General features: G+C 42.6%; 1 protein-coding gene and 1 long non-coding RNA gene across 3 annotated transcripts in view; both read right to left on the reverse strand.

The window, feature by feature from the left end:
• Positions 1–27,797, reverse strand: part of EGFR (epidermal growth factor receptor) — a 196,374-nt gene that overhangs the window by 149,882 nt on the left and 18,695 nt on the right. The window lies entirely within an intron of this gene.
• On the reverse strand, positions 24,070–27,277 carry LOC129060301 (uncharacterized). The gene is made up of 2 exons (XR_008526890.2): positions 27,085–27,277; positions 24,070–26,165 (listed from the first exon to the last, which is right to left on the reverse strand). It is a non-coding gene; the product is annotated as an uncharacterized LOC129060301 (long non-coding RNA).

Consider the following 27,797-nt stretch of genomic DNA (forward strand, 5'->3'; position numbering starts at 1 on the left):
AATGCTTTGTGAGAACCTCATGGGAAGAGAACTTTTTCCATGAGTGCAAGTTTAGTATTCACTTAAAATACTATTTTTTGTTCATTATATTTCCTCCCGTACACCTGGTCTTTTAATCTTAAATACACACACTAACCCCTCCATAATTCTATCTCTGTCCAGAGAATTCTACATCGTTTCAATCACATCAGCACATGTGGTTCAATCTAAATTATGGACCAAAGTAAAATAAGAGCCTGAACGTAAATGACTTCACCAGGGAAGAGGATTCAAACGAGATCAAGGAGGAAACGCGGGGGAGAGAAAACTTGGCCAAAAGGCAGAAAAAGATGTGAGAGGAGGTGAAGGGAGCCAGTTTAATGAGGTCGGTCGTTCTTGCTTCCGGGCACATATTTCTTAATTTCTCTTATTTTCTGAAACTTGACCCCCATGTGTTCTTTCCATTTGACCCTCAGTCAAGAGAATGGAGATGCAATGTGAGGTCCTGGAGCAGGCAGACTTTGGAAGCTGACAACCCTGAGCTTGCCTTTGGGGTCTGTGAGTTTGTGGAGAAAGACTCTCCATCTCTGATCCTCTGGCGTTTCCTCTCCTGTAAAACGGGAACCATGGTGCCTCTCTCGAAAGCCAATTTCAAGCACTGAAATAAACCGATGGGCTTAGAGCACAGTGCCTGGCATGAGACGGGCATCCACCACATGGTAAGATTCATCTCGTATGAGCAGCAAGGGCTGCACAAACTTTGTATTAAAAGCACATTTACAAGTTCAGAGCATAGCAGCACATTTTAAGTAGCTTTTCAAAGATGCCACAAGTCCGTTTCTGATATTTTCAAAGAACTGGGGAGGGGAAAAAAGGCAACTGAGAATTCAGAACAGCCCCCAGGACCACCTTCACGTAAAATAGTGATGGGAACGTGCAGTAACACGGGACTCTTTGATCGCTTATCAGTTATGATCCAAAAGGCACAAATATAATGGAAGCAAGCACCATGGAGTTACATTCAGAAACCCATGCACACTTTTCCATGCAGATGAGCAGCAATGAAAGAGAAAACATGCTCACAGAAGCACTAAGGTATCAATGATCAGTAGTTAATTATTTTGCAAGATATTTCTAGGGCTGTGATCTTAATTAAAGGCTTAAGAAAGGGGTACATGGGGGTCGGGAGTCCTCCATGTCTCTACTGTTTAACCTTTCAGTGCTCACGTGTTACTCTAATTTTAATCTCTATGTCTCCAAAGCCAACACTCCTGCCTCCAACACAGTGGACTATGACGCAAGAGAGTGTGCCGAAATCCCTGCCATGTCATTGAAGACTAATTTTAATTCAGAAATGAAGTTTCCTTCTCTAGAAAGTCTTGAGAGCTGCTGGTGCTGAGATTGAGACCCACTTCCAGAACAGTTCCGCCCTCCTTCCCCATCTTTCTAGCCTTGGACATCTCTTGTTTCTAAAGGTAGACTTCTTACTCTTCACTTATCTCCTGGGGATCGAGTTCCTCTCCTGGTTAATTGGAGTTTTGGTTTCTGCTCCAGGGTCCCAAATTTCCCTGAAACTGACAGTAGAGTCCCATGGCCTTGCGCAGTTAAATGGCCCTCCCCACTCTGGTCTCCAGCGATGAGCGAACCTCAAGTGCTTGGTCCTTTGATGAACAATCAGCCTAAGCCGCTCACCTCCAACAATGCTGCCCACTTAGCAGCTGAGCCTTTGCTGTGCTGAAACAGGCTTGTTTCTGGGTGCTGCAAAAATTAGGCCATCAAGTTATAAATTGCCTGGTAGGTTAAACAGATTAAGTCAGAGTCAGTCTACCTCTCCCATCTTTTAGCTAAGTTCCATTTGTCTTGGTTCCAAAAATTCACATATGGAAAATGAAGTTTCACAGAGATATGTGTTTACAGTCTCTCTCTCTCTCTCTCTCTCTCTCACACACACACACACACACACACACACACGACATCCCTGGAGACCGTCATCCGTGGGAGGGAAAACTTTGCCTTTCACACAGCAAATGTGGCTTATAAAATGCTCTTTTAATCAGAGCAAAGAAATGCATGCAGGGCAAGAGGTGTGAGACGAGGGGAGCTGAAAGAAAGCATACTCTCTGTCCCCTTTCCCTCTGTGTCTTAAAATTCACATTGACATGGGAGAATTGTACTGATACAGACACAAACTGGGATTATGTATATGGGGGCTAATTGGAAGCAGCTGACAACAGTGGGAAGAAAAGCTACCCACATTTGGACAATTGCTTTCCTTCTCGTGGGTGGGCCAGTTTGTGAAGGCCTGGAGCCTTCCCGGGGCTGGGACCTGAAAGCTGAATTGCAACACATATCTTACATAAAAGGCAGAATCCTCATCCACACAAGAGACCTACATGTCTATTACTAAGTGGCCAATTACATAAAAGGAATGAAATCCATTGAATTCCCCTTAAGTAGTTCCCACTGGGGCATGTGATTTGCCAATACAAATATTGCTGGTACAGATACAGTCATGAAGAGCAGGCGCATGGGCTGTGTTTGCACCTCATCTAAGCAGATGAGGAGCATCTCCCAACATGTGGTTCACTTTCTGTGGCGTCACTTTCAGACTGGTAGGTAGCAGAACATAAAGTGTAGTCAACTTGGCCATGTCCAAGTAACAATTAAAAATAATAATTTGTTGAGCTCCCGCTCTGTGTTAACCAGAGCACGTTCATGATTTTTGATGTTCACATGGTTACACAGTTGGAAACAGGCAGAGTTGGCATTTAGCCCTTGTCTCTTCAGGCCACACAGTATCCAGAGCCCCAAAACCTACTCATACCCTTTCACAGGGAACTGCATCGTTATACTGGGAGCAAGGCCAAATAGCTATCTACATGCTGGGTCTATCCAGAGCCAGTCTCCTGCCCAGAACCATCTATGGCTCCCAAAACACAAGATGAAAAGTCATTTCCTGAAGGCGAGGTAAAATAATGAGAAACTCACTTTGGCCATACTTAAGAAGGATACTGATTATATCTTGGGTTCATGAAATAGTCTGGATTCTACAAACAAAGACGGAAGGAAAAGACGCTAGGAAAAAATCAACTTAAGATGTTTGTTGTTTGTTTTGCCTCATTATACTTTCTTAGAATGTGAGACTTTGAAAAAAATCAGCATTATACTGTGAAATTCAAAAATTTACCACAAGAATCCAGTGATTTCACTTCTTGAACTAGATACTAAGGAAATAATCCAGAAGGGAAACATAATTATGTATAAAACTACTGAGGCACTACTAAAAACAAAAATGTCAGGAAACCACACAAATTCACCCAATAAGAACAGCTGAACAAACTAGAATACATTAATGAAATATAACCATAATCTCACATGACAATTTGGCAGTTAAATGCATATAAAACTGTACACTTGGGAAAGGTCAGAAAATGTAGAGTGACAGAAGTAAATTAGAGTTAAATTGTTCTTTTAGGGGCAGAGGGTGTCCCTGTGAGCCTTTCTCAGAATCGTCTGTAGGTTTTCCCCACGTGGCATAACACATATCAGCTCTGTGCCTGCTGGTGGCTGCCAGCAGAGGCCCAGTCCACACTGAGAGGACCTCTCTGCCTTCAGTTCTTCCGAGGTCCTGAAAGTTGGCACTGGCTCTCTGTGTCTCCAGCCCTACTTCCACCCAGCCCTCATCTGGGTCAGAACATGTCCAGTGTTTGCTCAGCACATCTCGGTGAGAATGACTGCTTTCTTATAAGGACGATGTAATGCATAAGAAATCCTGCAAGACTGATTGATTTTTCCTGCATTCATGCAAGTATTTATTCATTGAATATTTACGGAAGCCTACTATAGACTATTATTTTATATTATTAAAATATGGTATACATACAATAAAGCAGATTAAGAATAAACCCATTCCGTCAAAAGTTAAGTGGTTGCCACAGTTTGGGGAGGGCGGGAAGGAGGAGTGAGCAGGTGGGGAAGGAGGGGACCTGTAGGGCCAGGAGACGACTCTGCATGATACAGTAATGGTGAATGCATGTCATTATAGATTTGTCCAGACCTGAAGAACGTACACCACCAAGAGTGACCCCTAACGCAACCTGTGGGCTTTAGTGAATAATGTATCAGTATTGGCTCACTAATTGTAACAAATGTGCCATGCTAATGACAGATGTTAATAATAGGGGAAACCTGCAGGGACCATGAGAAAGAAGCAGGGGCCGTGCGGGAACTCCCTGAAACTGCCACTCAATTTTTCTGTAAGCCTAAAACAGCTCAAAAAAGAAAGTTTATTAAGTAATAAAAGAGAAAGTTCTTTCATTCTTTATTTCAACTGTATCTAGCATTGAGGATGAATATCAGCTGGTGCCAAGGAGATAACAGAGACCTGAGATCTGCTTCCTGGTGTGTTTTTACTTGGAAATCTGAGTTGCACATTCTGCGGCTGGAAGTCTTGTTGCACAGAATTTTAGAGGTGACATTTAATCCTTTGTTCAGTTTAGTCTTTTGTGCTGGTGCTCACAGGAGGCCCACATTCACCCACAAGTGTGAAACCCCAACACCAGGTTCAACAGAAAAAGGATTACAATTCAGATTTTTCCCCATTTATTTCAGCCTTACCATCTCTGAGAAATTTATTATTTATTTATTTTTTTGCTAGAGCCATCCAGACACATATTTTTAGATCATTAAATGAACATTTACCAAGTTAAATTCTTAATTGAGAATTTTATTGCATAGCATCTTTCTAAAAAATTTTTAAGTTCAGGGGTACATGTGCAGGTATGTTAAACAGGTAAACTTGTGTCATGGTAGTTTGTTGTACAGATTATTTTGTCACCCTGGTACTAAGCCTAGTACCCCAATAGTTATTTTTTCTGCTCCTCTCCCTTCAATCCTCTACCTTCAAGTAGGCCCCAGTGTATCCTTGTGTTCTCATCATTTACCTCCCACTTATAAGTGAGAATATGCGGTATTTTGTTTTCTTTTCTTATTAGTTTGCTAAGGATAATGACCTGCAGTTCCATCCATGTCCCTGCAAAGGACATGATCTCGTTCTTTTTTATGGCTGCATAGTATTTCGTGATATATATGTACCACATTTTCTTTATGCAGTGTATCACTGACGGGCATTTAGGTTGATTCCATGTCTTTGCTATTGTGAATAGTGTATATGCAAGTTTTTGTTTGTTTGTTTGTTTGTTTGTTTTTTTTGAGACAGAGTCTCGCTCTGTCACCTAGGCTAAAGTGCAGTTGTGTGATCTCAGTTCACTACAAACTCCGCCTCCCGCATTCAAGCAATTCTCCTGCCTCAGCCTTCTGAGTAGCTGGGATTACAGGTGCCTGCCACCGCGCCTGGCTAATTTTTGTATTTTTAGTAGAGATGAGGTTTCACCATCTTGGCCAGGCTGGTCTTGAACTCCTGACCTCGTGATCCACCTGCCTTGGCCTCCCAAAGTACTGGGATTACAGGCGTGAGTCACTGTGCCCAGCCATGTGTTTTTATAATAGAATGATTTCTATTCCTTTGGGTATATATCCAGTAATGAGATTGGTGGGTCAAATAGTATTTTGAATAACATCTTAATTGAGATGCGATTTTAAATATACTACATTTAAGCAGCTCTTGATTTGGCTAATAACAAAAACTAACACTTTCTTTTGAAAGTAACTTTGATCAACCATTTAAAAAGAGCACATTGCTTTTGTGAGATGAACTTAGTGCTTCAGTGTCACAGATCTCACAGTCTAGTATTTCCCTGAAAACAGAGGCTATCTTCAGGCCTGAGAGGCCTCTGCCTCCGCTAACCTTGCTTAAATGTGAGAACAATACTACACGGATAATGAGCTGTCAGAATGTAGAGGACAGACCATGGGAACTTCAAAATTCCCCTCTCAATCCCATTTTATGTTAGAAAATCATGTACTGAGAATGTTAAGTTAAATTATGTGACCAAAATAAGGAAGGAGGCTGGTAAAATTGCATTTTGCACAAAAGTGTTGATTCAATATGAAGTCAAATAATATGTTCTAATGAAACCACACCTCTCACACACATATCCTTTCTCTCAAACTTCAGTGTTACTCTAGCCAAAAGTCTTAGGTTTCTTGAAGTGTTTGTGGAAGAGTAGATGGAGTTTTATTTAACCTTATCAAGAAATCCAAGCTGCAGACCCGCACATAAATAAAGTGACTTCTTTGAAGGGCTGGGTTTTGTTCACTTATGAGATGCTTAATTAAGAGGTGCTCAGTGTCAGGGAAGTCCACGTTTCTGGTGATTGCGGGTATGCATTGGAAAAGAGATTACTCACAACTGCCCGTCCCAACTTTGCTTAAGCAATTCCAGGGTGAGGCATTAGCAACTTTATAAAGAGCAAATTCCATTTTAGGATTGCTCTAGCTTTTATAAAATTCTTCTTAAAGTTGATCCAAAATTGGCCTCCCTGTAAGCTTCTGACCGTTTGTCTGAGTTCCATACTCTGGAGCCAGGAGGGTCAATCTACTTCCCTCCCTCCACGATAGCACCTTCAGTGCCAGAGGATGGCAGTCGCACCACCTATAAGTCTGTCTTCCGTGCTGCACATCCTTGTGCCTTCAACTGCTCTGCGGGGATTCTGACTCTGCTCTGTTGGCTGCACTCCACCTTATAAGCTGCAGCTCCCTGTGGGCACCTGAAATGTGCCCTGGGTTACATACTGCCCTGCACACACTGTCTGACCTGCACAGGGCATGGGCAGAGCATTACCTCCTGAATTTAGGACACTGTTCTTATTAATGTGCTCCAGCCTCCACACCACGCTGTTGTTGGCTCATGTGGAATTTGGATCCAATGAAAACACCCAGATCTTTTTCACACTTACGCAACTGGCGTTTTTCATTCCGTCAGTCACTCAACAAATATTGCCTTCAAGAAAATTATTTCCATACCAAAAGCTGAGAATTTTCCATGAGATGACTGAGAGACAAATAGACTAACAAAACACATGTACTTCTGACCTATGGTTGAACCTGAAATTATATTTTTCCACATATTTAAAAGCTAACTACATCATTTATCAGTTAGTGGTTAAAGGGCAAAGCCACCATGCAGAATTCTAACTATGGGAAATGGGAACCGCAGTTGGCAAATGAGTAAAATTCTATCATGTTCTAATCATATTTTCAAATGAGTTTGTTGAGAAGAGCAGAAACTATATTTCTGAGGAAAAAAATCAGACATAATACTATTTTGAAAATCAGTAGAAACAAAATCTTCAGTTTCTGTAAATTCTACAAATAGTATTGGCTAGCTGCTTTCCTGACTAGAACACATCAGACAGGTTCCTTCATGTTCCAGATGCCGGCCTACACATACACAGAGGCTCACTATCCATTTTACTTAAATTCCAGAAATACTGATGATTTTTCCATAGAGTTCTTAAACCACCAAAATTGCTGCAGAATCATAAGAGGCCTTTCATTCACTCTTCCCTCACCTATCTGGTTTTTCAGATTTTGAGGAGCATCTGCTGGGAGCCAAGGATGTTCACCTTTTGTACCCTCTCTTTAATTGGTGAAGTGTTGTGGAACAAATGAATCACAGAGCAAATGCACTCTCAGAGCTGGAAGAAACCAGATGGACCCGCTAACCCAATGCCTTATTACCCAGATGAAGAGACTGAGGCTCTGAGAAGTTGCCATCCATGCATTCAGGTATGTTGAGCACTGTGGTGAACACAACAAGTGGAAGATGCTCAAGGAACTGACCTCAAGCAGGTGAACATCTCGAGAAGAGAAAGCAGAGGTGCACAAAGGAGTAATGACTCACACCCGAAGGAGTTCAAGATGAAGTCCAGGGTAGATGGCATCGATCCTGGTGTGTGTGTGTGTGTGTGTGTGTGTGCATGCGTGCATGAGGGGGACAGCTGCAGGGAAAGAGGACGAGACCTCGAGAGAGGAAGTTGGACAATCAGTGTGGATCAGTTCGTAGAAGGACTCACATCTCATACATTTTGAAGAAAACAATAACCTATGCTATTATGCATATGACATGTTATATACAACTGCAGAAAATGGTTCATAAATCTTGCCGGTGGGCTGAATGTGTTAATGCACAGTTGAAAATGGGTGCACTGAATGTGCACATGTTCAGTTTTGAAATTTAGATAGAGAAAGCCAAAGAAGACCACCTATAAGGCTGATAACATGACCAGATCTGCACGTTAGAACAGCGATACTCAACTCTAGCTACGCATTACCAACTGGAGAGCTTTAAAAAAATACCTGTAGGACCCCATCCCAGACCGATTGTAATAGAATTCTTGGACCAAGTGTTAAGATTTTTTTTAAGGGTCCTGGGTGATTCTCAATGTGCAGCTGAGGTTGAGAACCACTGATTTAGAGATTCTTTCAGCATCACTATAGAGAGACTCTAAGATGAGCAGGGGGTGGGAGGGCAGTTAAAGCCCTTCTCATAGGGGCTGGTAAGGGCCGACCCATGTTAGTCATTATGGGGACCCAAAAGAGAGGTTGGATGAAGTCGGGGAAACCCCCTGTCAGGGAAATGAGGCAGTCCAGGACGGCTCCAGATGTGTGACTCAGGTGCCGCTGTGAACAGAAGGGCAGCTCCCCAGCGAAGGGCAGGAGGGTGCATCTCGCCATACTGAGCTTGGAGTGGTTCTAGGGCCTGCAAATGCAAACATGGGTGCGCAACGAGGCTGGGCTGCTGGTGAGTGCTCTGCCTCTGCAGGTCACGGGGACCTGTAGCCACAAACATGGGAAAGAGCATCTGAGGGAGATGGTTGAGCCCCGAGGGAGAAGCAGCCATGCCAGAAGGAAGCAGAGGCACAGCCACGCGAGTGGTGTGAACGGAGACATGGTGCTGCCTGCTGACTCGCAAGGGGTCCAGATCTTCCCGGCAGGTTTCACACATTCTGCACTCTCTGTGGGGCCATGGTTCAGAGAGAGTGTCTTGCTTTTGAACACAAAAGACACAGTCAGTGTTTAATGAACATTCTGAATTCCATGTTTGCTGACCTGTCTGGAGCAACTGTTGAGAGACGAGGGGGCGCGTTCCCCTCTTTCTGAGCTCCAGGCCCCGCCGGCACACCAGGAAAAAGTGGCATTAAAGGAGCTGCTGCCACGGCATGGCCAGGTTAGAGCTGTGCTCTGCCCAGACCCACCCCACTCCTGTCTGAACAAATAGCTTTTCCCACTGTGTTAAAAGTGGTTTTCAAGCTTCAAGTGATGTTTTCCAGGCAAGCTTAACTTAGTGCTGCATATCCCAAAGGGAGAGTGACTTGGATTTGGAATCCTGAGAAACTTGCTCAAGGTCACTCAAGGTCGAGTTAGAGGTAAAATGATAGGCTGAGACACTGGGCATGACAGTCAGGAGATCAGAGGGAGTGAAGCCTGCAGTGCCAGGTATAAGCAGGAGCCTTTAGACCTTCCAGAAAGAAGGCGGGTGGGGAGCCTGGGGCAGAGAGTGAACAAGAACGGGCAGACCATTAGGCAGGGCTTTCCTCTTTGAGGGTTGACAGAAATTCCTGGCATCTACCATGCTCAGCCATTGTTAACACACATGGAAAATATTCTACAGAGAGGGAGGGAGGGACCTGACTTTTTTTGCGAGTTGGGGAAAATGAAAACTCTTCCTCAGAGACTGAAGAAATCATCACTGTCTCCTGAGAATCGGGTTTGTCTGCTTCAAGCAAAACTGGTTCATCGCAAAGCAGATTGGCTAAGAGCTTCCAAAATAAAAGAAAAAAGAATGTGAGCTCAGGTGATTCACTGAAGGGAATGGCTGGGAATCAAATGTCCTCCTAAGAAACACCCTGCCCTGCTGAGGTTACTGCGACAAAGCAGCGGCTGGGTTGGGGAGCGGAGTGCTGCGGGCCTGGCCCGGCAAGGGCTAGAAGCTTCGGATTCAGCAGCCTTCACTTTGTGTGGTGGTGGCCCTGGGAGCTGCGTGTCCTCCTGGTCCACAGTGTTGTTTCTAAGTGGAGGACACAGCAAATTCAGCTCTCACGAAACAGGCATTGCTCTGCAATTTCTTGGAGGAACTCTGGGAGTAGAACATGGGCAAAGGAGGGATGGCAGCTCCACTGACTAGCCAACTTAGAAAATCTAAGAGAAGGCTCAGAGACAACAAGGTCACAGAATGGTCTTCACAAGTTGCCACAGGAAAATGATTTCCCATGGCCCTGGCTTAGACCGGCCCCATCCTTTGGACCTGAGATCACACGTGTTTATGCAGACAGAGTCAGTGGCATCCTTAACCTTATTTCTAGAGATGCACCCTCCTTTCCAGAGGTCAAGGACATCTCCCCAGCCCCCTGAACTGAATCAGCTGTGAGTTAGAATACTGAAGCATGTCAAGAAACCACAGGGGTTTTCCTTAACTAAGCAAAACATACATTAAACTAGTAATAATTAAAAGAATCTGTCCTGAAGAATGTGCAGCGGGCAGCATTTTCTTCCTGACCTGAGAAAGACAAATCTCTCCTAAGAATCTAAAAGCCGAAATAACATCTCTTCATCAAACCTGGATGCCTAAAACATTGGAAGGGTGCTATTTTCCGAGACTCAGGGGAGCGGGGAGTCTCCCAATGCTGGGAATCAAGGTCTTCTTTTCTGTGCTCCCCTCCCACTCATGACTTCACTCTGTCTCTGAGATCACGAGAGAGTCGACCTCTTGGGTGAAGCAGGAAAAAGAAGTCAAGATGAGTCAAGAGTTGTGCGAGCTCCTGCCTTCTGCTTTTTCAGAATGGCTCCTTCACCTTTCTCAGTCACATTACAGTGCCCCAGAAGCCAGCATCAGTTCCCAATTCCATTCCCACCAGGAGCCCATGACTCCCCTCTCCTACGGGGCCCTTGCACCTTGACTGTGTCAACCACTATGAGCAAAAGTCTGGCCAGCTCTTCACAGATGCTGATGCAAGTGATGGCAGGGCATTTCTCTACCTGACTGCAACCCTTCCTCATTCCACCAGGCATCCATGCACCTGAGCTTCGCAAGCTTCCTGAGGCTTCTGGGAAGGGCAGCACTTAGTGTGCCTTCAGCAGGACACAGCCAGCACGGGCAGGGGCTCACTCATGATTATTATCACTGTTGATTGGTTGATTGATTGATTGATTACTGAAACTATTGAAAGAACAGTCTGGTTTCTGAAGAACAAAAGGGCTCTAAAGTGGGGGACTCAGGCAGGGACATCAAAGACAGAGGCATAGAAACAATACTGTGGATGCATCATCTCCTGAGAACCCACTTCTCAATACATATTTAACTCATGAATAACTGTGCATGAAGAAGGGAATGTGGGTCTCATGCAAGGCAGGAAGCTGACCCTTCCTGGTCATAGATGTGCTGCACCGGCTCAGTGCCTTTTACATAAGTCTCCCAGAATACCCAGGAGAGGGGAACTTTTCTCATATTTTAGATAAGAGAAAACTAAAGCCCAGGAAGAATAAAGGACTTGACCAAAATCACACAGCTGAAGTAAGAGGCTGTGAGGCTGGGATCCAGGGTCCTCTCATCCTCCACTCTGTGGATTTTGTCAAACAAACTGCTATACAGTTCTGGACTCAGTGGGCACATGGGTGAAGGAAGCAGAGAAGAACTCTGCCCTCTTGGAGTTGATAGTCTAGCTGAAGAGACTATTTGAAGAGCAAACTAATAATTCTGCAAGATGAGAAGGAACCTACGACTAAAGATTTGGGGGGTGGGGGGAGTTTTCCAGGCAAAGAAAAGGTTTTGCAAAAGCCCTGAGGAGGAAAACTTCAGTTTGAGAAACTAAGCAGTGGTCAGCGTCTGTGTGAGTCTGGGTGATAGGGTGGCATGACCCTGGAGAGTAGCTGAGGGCCAGATCATGTTTGGTCTGCTCTTGAAAAGTTTCCTTTAACCTTGGACTGGCAGTCTTTAAAGGTTGGTACCCTAACTTGATGAAAGAATATTATCTTAGTCCATTTTGTGTTTCTATAACAGAATACCACAGACTGGGTAATTTATAAAGAAAAGAAATTTGTCTGGCTGATGGTTCTGAAGGCTGAAAAGTCCCAGGGCGTGGTGCCAGCATCTGGGGAGGGTCTTCTTGCTGTGTCACCCCACAGCAGAAGGCAGAAAAGCAAGAGAGCATGGTAGCCAGCAAGCAAGAGGGGGCTGCACTCAATTTTCTAACAAGCCCACTTTCACAATAGCTAACCCATCGCCTCACTAAACATGTTAAGCCATCCATGAGGGCGGAGCCTTATGACCAAATCACCTGTGATTAGGGCCCACCTCCTAATCACCTAATCACCTGTGATTAGGCCCCACTATTGCATTTGGGATTAAGTTTCCAACACATAACCTTGAGGGACATATTCAAACCATAGCCCCAAAGATTCAACCTCTTCTTTATGAAAAAGCCTCCCTGGGCCATGCCTGCCACACATGTCACTTCACTGGTGACTAGAAGAAACTTGTGCAAAGAGCAACAGCCTCAGCAGCAACTGGAATCTGCAAAAGTATGCCTTACCAACAGCTCTCCCATGGGCCAGCACCAAAGGCACTCACTTGGAAAAGTTCTAGCATGGTGCCGACCAGGATTCCCAGAATGAATGGATGCTGTGCCCACCCTCCAGGAAGGAGCTCAGGTCCTAGAGGGGGCACACTCACACACACAGCCCACCCCAGGACAGCTGTGTGGGCACACAAGAGGTGCTGCAGGAACAGTGAGGAGTGATCATGCTTATGGAGGAGGGGCCATGGAGGGGGTGTGTGCTGCACACTATGCAGACACCAGGACAGTTGGGAATCTCTGGGTTTTTTGGGTTTTTTATTTTTTGAAAGAGGAAATGAGAGTTCACCGGGTAGAGATGATGGAAGGCTCATGCTCCAAGATGACAGAGCGTGCACAGAGGCAGAGGGCTATGGCAATGCAAGGCCTAGCCAAGGATGACAAGCAAGAAGACTGAGCAGGGCTGGCGGGAGAGACCTACAGGGGAGACTGGCCTTTATCCCACTGCTGGGGAGTAGTGGAAGGTTTTAAGCTGGGGAGTGACTTGATCAGATTTGGGCTGTAAAAGACAAAGGCATACAGCTATGTTCATAGCAGCGTTATTCACAATAGCTAAAAAGCAGAAGCAACCCAAGTGCCCTCCCGTGGATGAATGGATAAATGAAATGTAGTCCACACGTACAAAGGAGTACCATTCAGCCTGGAAATGGACAGATGTTCTGCCATATGCTGCAATGTGGATGAACCTTGAAGACATCATGGAAAGTGAAACAAGCCAGTCACAAAAAGACAGATATATTGTATGATCCACTTATAAGAGGTGCTTAGAGTAATCAAACTCACAGAGACAGAAAACTGAGGATGGTGGCCAGTGGCTGGGGGAACGGAGGAATACAGAGCCATTGCTTAATGGGGACAGAGTTTCAGCTTTGCAAGATGAAAGGAGCTCTGGAGATGAATGGTGTTTATGGCTATAGAACAACGTGAATGTATTTAATGCCACTGAACTCCACTTTTATACATGATTAAGATGGTAAATTTTATGTTATGTGTATTTCGCCACAATTAAAAATATTTTCAAAAAGAGAGAGGAAGGGAAGAGCTGAGGAGAGGAGGCTTGGCAGAAGAGTGAAGAGGTTGTCTTGGCTACCTACCTGCAGGGAGATGAGGCTCTGAGGGTGGGGGTGAAGGTGATGCCAGATGTCATGTGTGTTTTGGAAGACAATGTGGGAGCCCACAGATGTGAGGTCATGAGTGGAAATTCTGAACTTAAAGATGATTCTCAGGCTAGAGTCTAGATTAGGGACTAATTTTAAAGAATGTGCCCCCTGTGCAATCTGTAATCAAGGGATTTGTGCTCCTCTGATCTTGGGGACACATAGTCTAGATTTTGCTTGAGTTTATAATTTTATAAATAAAAGAGAACAGCCAGCCCCCCATTGGCTGTTCCTGCAATAGGCTGTGATGGCAGTCCTCGGATGAAAGGAGCATGAAGCAGTCATTAGACAGCTGGAGAGGGGAGGGGAAGAGAGGGTCTGCAGTGGGAGGAGGAGGAGAGAAGACAGCAAGGCCCCCCAGATACAGAACACCTAATCCCCAACTGTCAAAAATGAATTACCAAAGAAGGATCCCATTTCCTTCTCCAGAGATGTTTAAGGGCTGATACAAGCACTGGTCTGTTTGAAAAGCCTAGGCCTAACCCTTTCACTGCTGAGTGGGGTGGGAGAGACTGGGCAGCTGAGTTCTCTATAGATTTGTGCTTCAGGAGAAATAATGAAGAAAGAGGCAGTTTGGTAATGAAATGAGTTGAGGCAGGAGATTATGGTCATTTCAAGTTATATTCAAATTCTCTTCTTTTTGTGTCTCCTGCAGGAGCTTATAAACAGGGGGTAGAGCTTTCTGTGCAGATACCAGTGGTCATTATTCCTATGTCCAATCTAGATGATATTATAATTTATAATTTGGATGGAATACAGAATTTTACTAATTTGAGTATAAAAAATCCTGTAAAACTGTATTGCATCAGCAAAATTGAAATTCTTCGTGTTGTCATATGCATACTAAATGTGCGTTTCCATTTATTTTAAAGGATCGAAAGTAGTTTAGAGTGCCATCTTTGATGCTGCTGTAGGGCATCTGTGCTTCCAGTTATTGAAGTGCACCCACTCCATTGAGTCTGTGCCATGTGACTATCTTCATGCTGAGAACCGAGCTAGTTGGGCTCTGTTACCCTTTTAGAGCCATCAACACTCACATGCTCCTTAAATTCTTAGAGTCATTCAAAAGAAAAAACTTTTCTAAGTTATTTTCTAAGTTTATTTTACTACTCAGTTGAAATTTGAAACAGTGGCTACTATATTTTATCTAGCTGTACCACAGACAGTACCATACAAGAGCAATGAACACCTGTACTAAGCTGCCAGCACTCCCTCATTCAATGTTCCTGGCAGCCCTAGAAGGGAAAGGCTCTGTCCTCATTTTGAAGTTGAGTAATCTGACACTTGGATCATACCCAATGTCACACAGCCAGGGAGAGACACAACCTCAGTTTGAATCCAGTCTGTGTATAAAGAGATGCCTTTAACCAGTATATTCAATTGGCTACCGTGAAAGTCTATTAACCGAAAAGCAGACAAAAACACTTTGAAAGCATCATGGAAGGCCCTATCAGGGTAAAAAAGATGCAGGTATGCATCTCTAAGGGTAAAGTTCAGTGATGTCCAAAGTCACCCAGAGGCCATGGGGCATTCCCAGCTGTGTTTACTTAAACCTCACCAACCTCACCAGCGCTTGTAACTCTGTAAGAATCAGTAAGGTCTACATTCTGAGCAGGGGCCTGGAAATGCTGGGAGCCTGTACACACAACACATACGTGTCACCCACGCAGATGCCTCGTCCCAGAGCAAGGCATGTGTCATTTAAAAATATTCTTATAAATATCCCTAATTACTAACTGAAAACAAGACCGGGGGGGTCTAAGGATTTTTTTATTATCATCTTTATTAGCAAAAAACAAGCACATCCTCCTAATAAATGATTAGTTATTTAATTGTAATGTACATATACTAGTGCACTAATATATTTGAGCACTATAAAATATTCACAAAAGATGTAGAAAGTGGTGAGATAACCATTATTTCATATTATTTATATTTATATATTTTTTCACTTATATATTTATATGTGAAACTGAATTCACATTTGCCTAGATATAGAGGTTATAGTATTACTTTTCTGCTCACTCCCCAGTGAAATACTTTCCTAGTTTACGAACATGTTGGAAATTTTTATTTGCATGATTCTTCTCTAGCCGTGTCATGAAATGTGGTTAGGTGATACAGCACACAGATTTCTTTGGCCCCAGTGTTTTTTTGTTTGTTTGTTTGTTTGTTTTTGAGATGGAGTTTCACTCTTGTTGCCCAGGCTGGAGCACAATGATGCAATCTCAGCTCACTGCAACCTCCGTCTCCCAGGTTCAAGTGATTCCCCTGCCTCAGCCCCCCAACTAGCTGGGATTACAGGCATGCGCCACCAAGCCTGACTAACTATTTGAATTTTTAGTAGGCATGGGGTTTCACCATCTTGGTCAGGCTGGTCTCCAACTCTTGACCTCAGGTGATCCACCCGCCTTTGCCTCCCAAAGTGCTGGGATTACAGATGTGAGCCACCGTGCCCAGTCCCAGTTTTAATCTTTTTTTTTTTTTTTCCTGATACCAAAGCCGGGCAGAGACACAACAAAAAAAGAGAATTTTAGACCAATATCCTTGATGAACATTGATGCAAAAATCCTCAATAAAATACTGGCAAACCGAATCCAGCAGCACATCAAAAAGCTTATCCACCATGATCAAGTGGGCTTCATCCCTGGGATGCAAAGCTGGTTCAATATATGCAAATCAATAAATGTAATCCAGCATATAAACAGAACCAAAGACAAAAACCACATGATTATCTCAATAGATGCAGAAAAGGCCTTTGGCAAAATTCAAGAACCCTTCATGCTAAAAACTTTCAATAAATTAGGTATTGATGGGACATATCTCAAAATAATAAGAGCTATCTATGACAAACCCACAGCCAATATCATACTGAATGGGCAAAAACTGGAAGCATTCCCTTTGAAAACTGGCACAAGACAGGGATGCCCTCTCTCACCACTTCTATTCAACATAGTGTTGGAAGTTCTGGCCAGGGCAATCAGGCAGGAGAAGGAAATAAAGGGTATTCAATTAGGAAAAGAGGTAGTCAAATTATCCCTGTTTGCAGATGACATGATTGTATATTTAGAAAACCCCATTATCTCAGCCCAAAATCTCCTTAAGCTGATAAGCAACTTCAGCAAAGTCTCAGGTAAAAATCAATGTACAAAAATCACAAGCATTCTTATACACCCATAACAGACAAACAGAGAGCCAAATCATGAGTGAACTCCCATTCACAATTGCTTCAAAGAGAATAAAATATCTAGGAATCCAACTTACAAGGGACGTGAAGGACCTCTTCAAGGAGAACTACAAACCACTGCTCAATGAAATAAAAGAGGATACAAAGAAATGGAAGAACATTCCATGCTCATGGGTAGAAAGAATCAATATCATGAAAAAGGCCATACTGCCCAAGGTAATTTATAGATTCAATGCCATCCCCATCAATCTACCAATGACTTTCTTCACAGAATTGGAAAAAACTACTTTAAAGTTCATATGGAACCAAAAAAGAGCCCGCATCACCAAGTCAATCCTAAGCCAAAAGAACAAAGCTGGAGGCATCATGCTACCTGACTTCAAACTATACTACAAGGCTACAGTCACCAAAACAGCATGGTACTGGTACTAAAACAGAGATATAGATCAATGGAACAGAACAGAGCCCTCAGAAATAATGCCGCATATCCACAACTATCTGATCTTTGACAAACCTGAGAAAAACAAGCAATGGGGAAAGGATTTCCTATTTAATCAATGGTGCTGGGAAAACTGGCTAGCCATATGTAGAAAGCTGAAACTGGATCCCTTCCTTACACCTTATACAAAAATTAATTCAAGATGGATTAAAGACTTAAAAGTTAGACCTAAAACCATAAAAACCCTAGAAGAAAACCTAGGCATTACCATTCAGGACATAGGCATGGGCAAGGGCTTCATGTCTAAAACACCAAAAGCAATGGCAACAAAAGCCAAAATTGACAAATGGGATCTAATTAAACTAAAGAGCTTCTGCACAGCAAAAGAAACTACCATCAGAGTGAACAGGCAACCTACAAAATGGGAGAAAATTTTCGCAACCTACTCATCTGACAAAGGGCAAATATCCAGAATCTACAATGAACTCAAACAAATTTACAAGAAAAAATCAAACAACCCCATCAAAAAGTGGGCGAAGGACATGAACAGACACTTCTCAAAAGAAGACATTTATGCAGCCTAAAAACACATGAAAAAATGCTCACCATCACTGGCCATCAGAGAAATGCAAATCGAAACCACAATGAGATATCATCTCACACCAGTTAGAATGGCAATCATTAAGAAGTCAGGAAACAACAGGTGCTGGAGAGGATGTGGAGAAATAGGAACACTTTTACACTGTTGGTGGGACTGTAAAGTAGTTCAACCACTGTTAAAAACATTTTGATTGAATGCATTAGGCTACTCTCTTTTCACGGCATTTTTAGGAAAAAGTTTTCCTGAATAACAATACTCCAGTAATGCTGCATCCTCTAAATTGAAATTTGTGTACTAGGTGTTCTGGGTGATACCCCCAGGGCTGGCCTTGTGTAACCACCACTCAAGGCAGCAAATGGCCTGCAATCAGGACCAGGAACCTGCAGAGCTTGCCTGCAGCCATGAGGCTCAGAGCTGGTTTCTGGGCCACGTTTTCTCCCAGAGCTATCTCCTCTTCTTTATGACTGTGTTATCACCACTTTACAGCTTTGCTGGAATGGCCCTATCATACTGGTAACTTTTACAAGGTGTCTCAACTATTTTCAGGAAATATACTAGTTATAAATAAATATAAATCTAAGGCATACATTTTGTGATTTTTATGTTACTTATCTAAATAAGGCACATTGATTTTTAATATCAGCGGACACACCAAGAGTAAGAACTGTACTATTAATTAGACGTGGACACACTTGCAAAGCAGCAAGTACCCTGCTTTCCCCTGCCGTGGTTTGAATGTCCCTTCCAAAACTCATGTGGAAATCTAATTGCCATTGTGACAGCATTGGGAGGTGGGGCCTTAAGAGGTGATCTGAATGTAAATAAACTCAAATCTATTTACATTTGAGCAATTGTGGGTTGTGGCAATATTAGACAGGGCTCTGTATTGCAGGACTTTCCAAAATCTTTAATATGAAATGTGCACGAGAAGCGTAGTGCAGATTCCGAGCTTTCTGAGCATGCTTGACCTCAGAATGCTGTTTTTTTTTTTTTTTTCCAAGAACAACTATTAACACTAACACATGTCTAAGGAACAGAGCTGAGAAACACTGGCTTAGGACGCACCACGCCAAATGCTGCCCTTTATAATGACTCCCAGAGCCATGAAGGGCAGCCCATACACAAGGTCAGTGACACTTCCACAGTGGGCTCTCTGAAGAGTAAGGAATTAGGCCTCACTTCATTATTTTGGAAGTAGGTTTATGTGTACATAATATCCCCTTGTCGAGAGCAGAATGTCATAAAGAAACTGAATTCACATTTCCCTAGATGGTTATTCTTTTCAATCTACTAATGCCAATCCTTCAGAGAAACACAGCCACAAAAGTAAAAAGACCGAGGCCCAAGAGCCAAGGGCTGGAAGTGGAGGAGACTAGGAATACTTTAAGGTTCTAAAAGAGCATGTGGCATGTTTCTGAGAACCTCCCCACAGATACCACCCATAGTACTGTCTAGAGTGCTGCTGTCTAACAGAAATGTAATACAAGATGCATACATAACGTCACATTTTCGAGTAGCCACACTAATAAAAAAAAGTAAAAAGAAACAGAAAAAATTAATTTCCTGTTTTATTTAACTCAATATATCCCAAACATTTTCATTTCAACATGTAATTAATTTAAAAATTATCAACAAGATTTTATTAACATTGTTTTCCTTGTCCTAAGTCTTCACAATCCAGTGTGTATTTTAGACTCACAACACATCTTAGTTTGGACTAACCATATGTGAAACACCCAACAGCCAACAAATATGGCCCATGGCTACCCTATTAGAAGGCAATGTTCTAGAAATCACATCTATAAGAACAGCTGTAGCAATAAAATAGTTAGTATTTATTGAGTACTTCCTGGATGCCAGGCACTTTTCACTTTTCACACATTACCTTTCCAAAGCCTCAACAGCTTTAGGTGCCATCATGTTGACACTCAACAGGTGAGGAAACGGAGGCACAAAGAGATTGAGGTGTCTCCACTCAATCACACAGCCACTTAAGTGATGGAGCTGACTCTTAGGTCCCAAGAACCCACCATGAGTATAGTCTAGAAGCCTCCCTTCAGGCCACTTTTGTTAGAGAGGGAAGGAACCTTAGCTATCATGAAGTCTGACCCCTTCTTTTTACAAGTGAGAAAACTGGGGTCTTTTACTAAGAACAAAAAACCTATTGTAGAAAAGCAAGTGAAGTTCAATCAATTATTTAGCTGGATATAGTCAAATTAAACTTGATTAAAATATATGTAATTTATTTTAAAATTCTCATTTTGGGTCTCTAAAACTTATTAATTTATACAGAGAGGAACAACTGCATTACAGACATATATAGAGAGCAATAACTCATAATATATGATTAATACACTTTATTAAATCTTAATGAAGTCAAAGATTTGAAAATGTTGATTTCACTATTTTAAAACTAGTAGTTAAGCTGGGGTCTCCAACTCCATAACTTATTTATTCTCTTGAGTTTCTCAACTGGAGGTGATGCAGGTTTTGTGCAGTCAAAGCTTAAGCAGTTTTGGAAGCTCTTTTAAAGAAAGCTGGACTCAGGATCATGCCAGCTGGATGGCTTGTCTGCATGCCTTTCTAGATGGCCGGAATGTCTGCATCAGGACATTCACGGGGCCAAGAGAATCACAGGGCCACGTAAACAACAAGGCCATGAACACAGCCTTCTTTCTTAGACAATCATAGAACTTCTGTGGACCTCGTTAAATAAGAGAGTTGGACTAAGATCCCATCTAGTTCTGAAATAATTCATTCACTTAACAAACATTTATTGTGCCCCTGTTGTATGCCTGCTTATAGGCATAAGTGACTGAAGTTCAAAAAATTATTGTATTTTAGGACACACACGAGTTATGTGGGGTGGGGGGGCGTGGGAAACAAGTGTTACTGGACTCTAGCTCACAACCAGATTTGCTTTTCAAGCTGGACTTCAGTTCCAGCAAGACCCTTGGTCACCTGCCTTGCCCAAATGCCAAGGGGACACCCTGCAGGTGTGCTGTTCTGTTCCAGGACTCTGGTAACTCGCTCGAAGCACCACAAATGCATGGTGACTTCTCAGCTCTGGGGATCTGGGCAGCTGCTGAGTCAGGTGCCCAGCTCCAGGCCCGTAGTGACCTCTGCCTGGCAGAAGGCTTCCTTTTCATTTCTTTTTCTAAGTTGTTAGGTGTAGTAATCTAAAGCCTTGGCACAAACAACATTATTTCAAAGTCCCATAAAGCAGAAACAGGCATACATTTACTGTTCACTTGTGTAATTCAAACTATTAAACACACTTTCACCCTTGGGCAGGCTGCTACCAAAAGAAAGAATAGTTCAGAATGGAGCAGCTGCCTTCTCTCCATGACAAAGCTGGGTTAGAACAAGCTGGTTTCTCTTCTGGCTCTGCAGGATTAACGTGGTGAAGGATTTCTTTACCTAATGGCGTTCTTGCATTGCCAAGACAGGAAAAAGTAAGAAGAAAAAAGAAAAGCACGTGTTTTATGTTAAATTAATGTTGTTTCTACAGCAGTGAAGGAGCCAGTTTCTAAGGCCAGGGCCCCACTGATTCCTTTCTGAGCAAGTGTATGGCTGGGTGCATATAACTAAGGCGTCTTCACGTGGTTCTTGCTTTCACTTGGTAGGTTTTCAGGTTGAACAAGCTGAGGCAGGTGAGGTTGGAATGCTAGGCCAAGTGCAACTGGTCAGGAATGCCATCGTGCATGCTGGCTGTTGCTCTTCTGGGCACTTAGAAAGTCCAGGCAAAGGATCATTAACTGCAAAGCAAGAGGAATGAAGAACAGGACTGCATTCTTATGCAATTTTAAAGAAGATAGATAAGTTGACTTGGCTTAACCTTGGGTTTCTTAACCTTAGAACTATTAACATTCTGGGCCGGGGATTCCTCTGTATGGTGGGGGCTGTCCTATGCACTGAAGAATTTTAGCCTGGGCACGGTGGCTCACATCTGTAATCCCGGAATATTGGGAGGCCAAGAAGGGGGCGGATCTCTTGAGGCCAGGAGTTTGAGACCAACCTAGCCAACATGGCAAAACCCCGTCTCTACTAAAAATACAAAAAGTAGCTGAGTGTAGTGGCGCACACCTGTAATCCCAGCTACTACTCAGGAGGCTGAGGCATAAGAATTGCTTGAACCTAGGAGGCAGAGGTTGCAGTGGGCTGAGATCACACCACTGCACTCCAGCCTGGGTGACAGAGTGAGACTCTGTCTCAAAAACAAAACAAAACAAAACAAACAAACAAAAAAACTTGTTTATCACCATCCCTGACCTCTACCCACTAGATGCTCCAGTGTGACAACCAAAAGGTTCTCCAAACATTGCGAAATGTCTCCCGGGTGAGATGAGGACAGGATTGTCTCAGTTAAGAGCTACTGGTTTAGACCTTAACATTCCGAAAATCTATTAACTTGATTCACAACTCAGCTCGTAGGCCATATTTCATGTACTAACATTGAGTTTACGGCCATGCCACCTTGAACGCGCCCGAGCTCATCAAGTATTAACATTGAGAGCAGTGCCTTGAACATAGCAGACAGTCATTAAATAGCAGTTTGAAGGATAGGTACTATCCGATTTGAAAGAGGTGGAATATATATACTTATAGAGGGCTGTGCTTTATATCTTCAAGAGATATCAATTTATCATAATACATGACACATCCAGACGTGAGAGTCTATCGTAAACACAGCGAAAGGAAATTCACAGATAGCTTCTACCTCTTCATGAAGTCACTTGCAATGCTAATTTCCATTTCCAGAGGTAAACTGAGAAAGTATCATTTGTTAAACTTGTAGATGCAAGGTCAAGACAATACGCATCTCCAGCCTCACGTGGGACAGCAAAGTTTGACCTGTTATCATTATTTTATTCAGAGATTTCTTTTGATTCCCCTATATGTTATGTCTTCTGGTTGGATAATTTAAAAAATCACTTGGTTGATGAGCTCATATTTTCGAGCTTTATAATGACCTCGTGCACATATGTAGAGTGACCTGCATTAACCCTCTTCGCAGAGGAGACTTTTTCCCACATCCATGCCACATGGAACTATAAGTAGAAAACAAGGGCAATCTTGCAACCATGTACCAAGTGTAAAAAAGCATAGGACACATAGGATACAGGTCACAGAACCAAATGGACATGGATTTTCTTGTCTGTGAAATTCCATTTTATTTCTTTAAGTAGTTCCTCATTTAGCACCTATAGTCTTCCTAGCCTTGTGCCAGCTCTTAGAAGGTTCAATCAGACAGCAAGATGTGACTTCTACCTCTTGTCATTACTGGATAACCACCAGTTATTTGACTTTTACAAGACATGTGTGGAGCAAACTCACTCTTCATGGTGTTTCTTGAGGTTACCAGTTAATAGCTGTTTCCAAGGTAAATGAAAGTCAAACTTATTTTTCTTTGATGTAATCTTTAATGGTTGTCATGGTTAAAACTTTTTATCAGGCACTTAAAATCGCTTTATCATATTTCATGCAAAAAAATCATTTCTTTTAATTACTAAAGGGACTCAGAAGATCATATATTACTCTGACCTGCCTGTCAATTTATACTGACTTGAATTTAAAATATATATACAGAGAAAGAAATACATGTCTCTGAGCTTTTTGGTGCTGGTGAATGCTGCAGAAAATTCTTAGATCCTTCTATATGAAGAGGTTTAATTGTGATTACATGAAGTTAAGGTATAGTTTTCCTTCACAATGATTCAAGTTTTAATCCAAGTACTATTTCCTTAAAAGTACTTTTAAACTAATGTACTTTAAAGATGAATTATCTGAAAAGTAAAATAAGTAAGAAAACACTTGTCACGCTCACCTGTTTCAGATAAGGCCTATTCACTCCTTTGGACATAACTGTTTTTCTAGGTATTACAACTGAAGTATACAAAAGGCCAATGAGAAAATTTATGAATTAAGTTCATTATAATCTAATCATTCACTAGTTTAAACATGTCTTTTCTTGTTTGTTTTTAAATACATTGATGCTTGTTAGCAAATAAAGTTGTGTTAGGACTGCTGATGTCTATTTGAATGCAACGGTGCCTACATATGTTTGTGGCATGCAGTCAATGTATTTATCTGGTGTCCACTCTGTACATGGTACGATGTGTATGGGCTGGATGAATGGCGCCTTGGGCTCACTCCACGTTTTTACGTAAAACTTCTTTTTTTTCTTTTTTGAGATGGAGTGTCGCTCTGTTGCCCAGGCTGGAGTGCAATGGCGTGATCTCGGCTCACTGCAACCTCCACCTCCCAGGTTCAAGAGATTCTCCTGCCTCGGCCTCCTGAGTAGCTGGGATTACAGGCATGTGCCATCATCCAGCTAATTTTTGTATTTTTGGTAGAGACGAGGTTTTGCCATGTTGGCCAGGCTGGTCTCGAACTCCTGACCTCAGGTGATCCACCCGCCTTAGACCGCCAAACTGCTGGGATTAGAGGCGTGAGCCACTGTGCCTGGATTTTATGTAGAACTTCTATCCATCATCACTGACTCTGACACCACCTGTGTACTGCTAATGCACTTATTTACAGGAGACACACAGATTAAATTTACAGAGTCCTCTACTGCTGTGATCCAGAGTGATATTTTTAGCTTGCAGAAAGATCATCAAGTTGTCAGGGTTTCTGTGATTTCCACATAGGACTCCATATACTATTTCTTGCATAGCTAATTTTATTCTTAAATAAATTACAAACATCTTCTGATGTAGATGCAGTAGCTTTCACCTGATAATTATTGAAATGTAGAGTGGAATTCTAAATGTTTCAATGACCTCTTACCTAGTTAATTGAATAAAGTATATACAAGGTTAAAATTTTCTTGTGTTTCTATAAACAATATCAGATAAACATCCAGTGCCTATTTAATGTTAACCTGAGATTTTCTGGGAAAAAGGCATGTTGTCACAAAAACAGTAGTTCAAAAAACATGTTTATAAGTAGACACTGAGAAATAAAAGCAAGAAAAGTCTTTCTCCAGTCATTTCATAACCCAATGATAAAATGCAGAGTAAAGAGTTTAGATAAGCACTTTAAAATATTACTTTGTAATATTTTCAACCAGCTCTGACATAAAAATACAGCAACGAGTAAAACAAATTGCCTAGGTCTAATCTGTCCATTTTATATTAACCAAAGCTTCTTGCTAATGGAAAGAATTTTGCAGTTATATCAGAGGACTATAATCATGCAGATCTTCCAACCCCACCTTTCTCCTATTAATTATCCCTAAATTCTACTTGACTTTAGCTGCAGGTCTCAGGATTAATATCGCTTTGAAAAAAATGTAGGATATGAATACAGTAATTCTGCAGAAAGTTTATAGGCAATATAGCTACAGAGGTGTAATCCACTTTTCATATTTTTCTTGAGGCTGCGGGTGGGGGATCCTCCTTCTGACCTCCACAGAGCCCACTTCCAAGCCTGATGCAGAACTCAAGGCTCCCTGCAGCAAAACTTTCCAATAAGCAACTTTCCTTGTTGGAACAAGACTCAACTGTCTGATCCTAATCCACAGCAAAGCACAGCGGCTTTAAAACCGGGACACATGCAGGGAATTCTGAATTTCTGCTTCACCATCAGTGTATAGTAAGAGAACAGTCAGTGAAGAGAACAGTAAGAGAACTATGACTACCAGTGTATAGTAAGAGAGCTATACTGCTTCAGTGTTTAATTAGCTGTTTTAACAAAGAGAAAGGTATCGGCACAGAGGAAACTCAAAGAGGACCCCATTTCTCTCCCCAGTGTTCCCTCATTTTCAACAGCTGAGAAGAGATTCCTGGTGTGCTTGCCTGTCTGGGATCACAGTTCAGTTCACGGACTGCTTTCTTTGTAGCCACTGTGACAGCCCAGGAAAATGTGGAAAGAAATGGGATGTACACAATTTATTTCTTAATTACTGATATACTCAAGTATCCACAGACCTTCTCTTCTCACTCCCTTTATAAAGGAACCTCACTCTAATCACAAACCCACAAGTGACTGCCTGGTCTCTGAACGCCTCCAGCCATGGAGGAGCTCTCCCTCACCCAAGTACATTCCTCTTGGGATATGGGACCTGACATGCTCTGTGCCTCCTTGTGCCTTTCACCACCTTTTCTCATCACAAACCCTCTTCTCTCTGCCAGCCTTGAGCAGCAGATATGGGCGTTAAAGGTCCTGGTCTTCCCACTGGGTGTCCTCAGGTGTTCAGCTCTCCTGAAGTCTTCCACCGTCCCGGTCATCTCCGCACTCCTCCACCTGGAGGTTCGAGGTTCCCCTTAAAGCATCACAGGACAGAACTTAGAATCCTTATATCTTTGCTCCCCAAATGTCAACCAAGCATTGAAGGAGCAGGTCATAGAAAGCCTTACTGATGCCCTTAGTAAAATATGTCGAGCAAGGTGACCAATTGATTTGCTCTTCTGAGCTCCCACTGTATCCAGGGCCTACATTCACTTATAGTGATGGATCTCAAATTTCATAATGCGTGGGCCCTTTTCACCAAAAAATAATTTCCATGGGTTCCAATGTGAGTAGCATTAACTGTGGAACTAACGTTCCATGTTATACAAATTTCATCCACAGACTTCCACCTCTGGCCATTACTAACTGGTACCAGATCTACCCTCCTCTGCCACTGTAAACAATCAGAAAACTGAGCAAAATATGGGAAGCAACTGTTTTCAGGCAAGGGACAACAGGCAGTGCAGAACCAGAGCACCTGCCAGCAGGGAAGCACCTGGTAAATACGTGGATACATATAAAACAGCAGCTTTTCTTTTGTCCTCTTAATTTCCTTAAGATGCAAGTGGCTATTTAAAATAATAATATTGTAAGGTGAGGTTTACACACACACACACACACACACACACACACACACAGAGACGAGGACTGATTTATTACTATTAAATGGTGAAATCTATACATAAGTTCAAAAGAATTTAGATTCTCCTCAATGTGAATAAACAAAAATTTAAAAATCTTATAAAATTCTCAATCTATTCCCAGTGGATACATTTGTCACTCCCAGTTTGAAAAAATGACTTTAGAGCAGTTTCATAACTGTTCCACCCCTACCTATTAACCTGAGGGCAGGGACCACACGTGTGTTTGCATCCCACAAGCACACAGTAGGTGCTCAATGAAACAAGCGAGCCTCTGGTGGGACAAGCTTCATCCAGCAGCAGTCACCATACCTGGCTTCTCACTAGTCCACATCTTCTGTCTTTGGGAGGCTGCACTGTTGTAGGGGCCATGTGCTCCAGGCAGGGTGAGACTCCTCCAAAGTTTCTTCACACGTCATTTGCACACTACCACCTCACTGGTGTCCTCAGAATCAAGTTAGCAGCCTTCAAACTGTGGCGAGTGTGTCTCTGTGGGTCCACAAGGACTTGGCATGAAGTATGGGAACGACAGATCAATTTCCAGGTTTTCACCTCCAGTTTGTACTATTTCCAAAAACTGATCCACCTGAATGTACCGTGGCTCCACCCTCCCCTTCTCTATCTCCCTTCTATGGCTTTTCAGATCAAGGTTTTGAAAATCCTGCCCCCATCTGCAATCGTTAAGTGTTTTAGGACTCCAGTATAGGGACAGCCCAGAGTACACAACTAACTGGGCGCTGGAACACCGGGAGTGCAGAGGCACCCGACTAACTGGAAATGCTGGAGTGGAATTGCGGCGTGCCTCAGTACCCCTCTTCCCAGCATGTAGCAAAATATCCTTCTTAGTTAGAATCAGCATTCAGAACTGAGATAGATCTCCTGAGGAAGGTGTTAAGTTTTTTAATCAGAAAAAAAGAAGTCAGAATCTATTATCTGGGAGAAAGTAAATCTGAGTTGACTAATTGCTTTGACAATGAAGGTCAGGTTTACCAAATAATTGAAATTACATCTCTTCAACTATTAGG

This window comes from Pongo abelii, chromosome 6 (assembly GCF_028885655.2).
Source record: "Pongo abelii isolate AG06213 chromosome 6, NHGRI_mPonAbe1-v2.0_pri, whole genome shotgun sequence".
In the NCBI taxonomy this organism is placed as follows: domain Eukaryota; kingdom Metazoa; phylum Chordata; class Mammalia; order Primates; family Hominidae; genus Pongo; species Pongo abelii.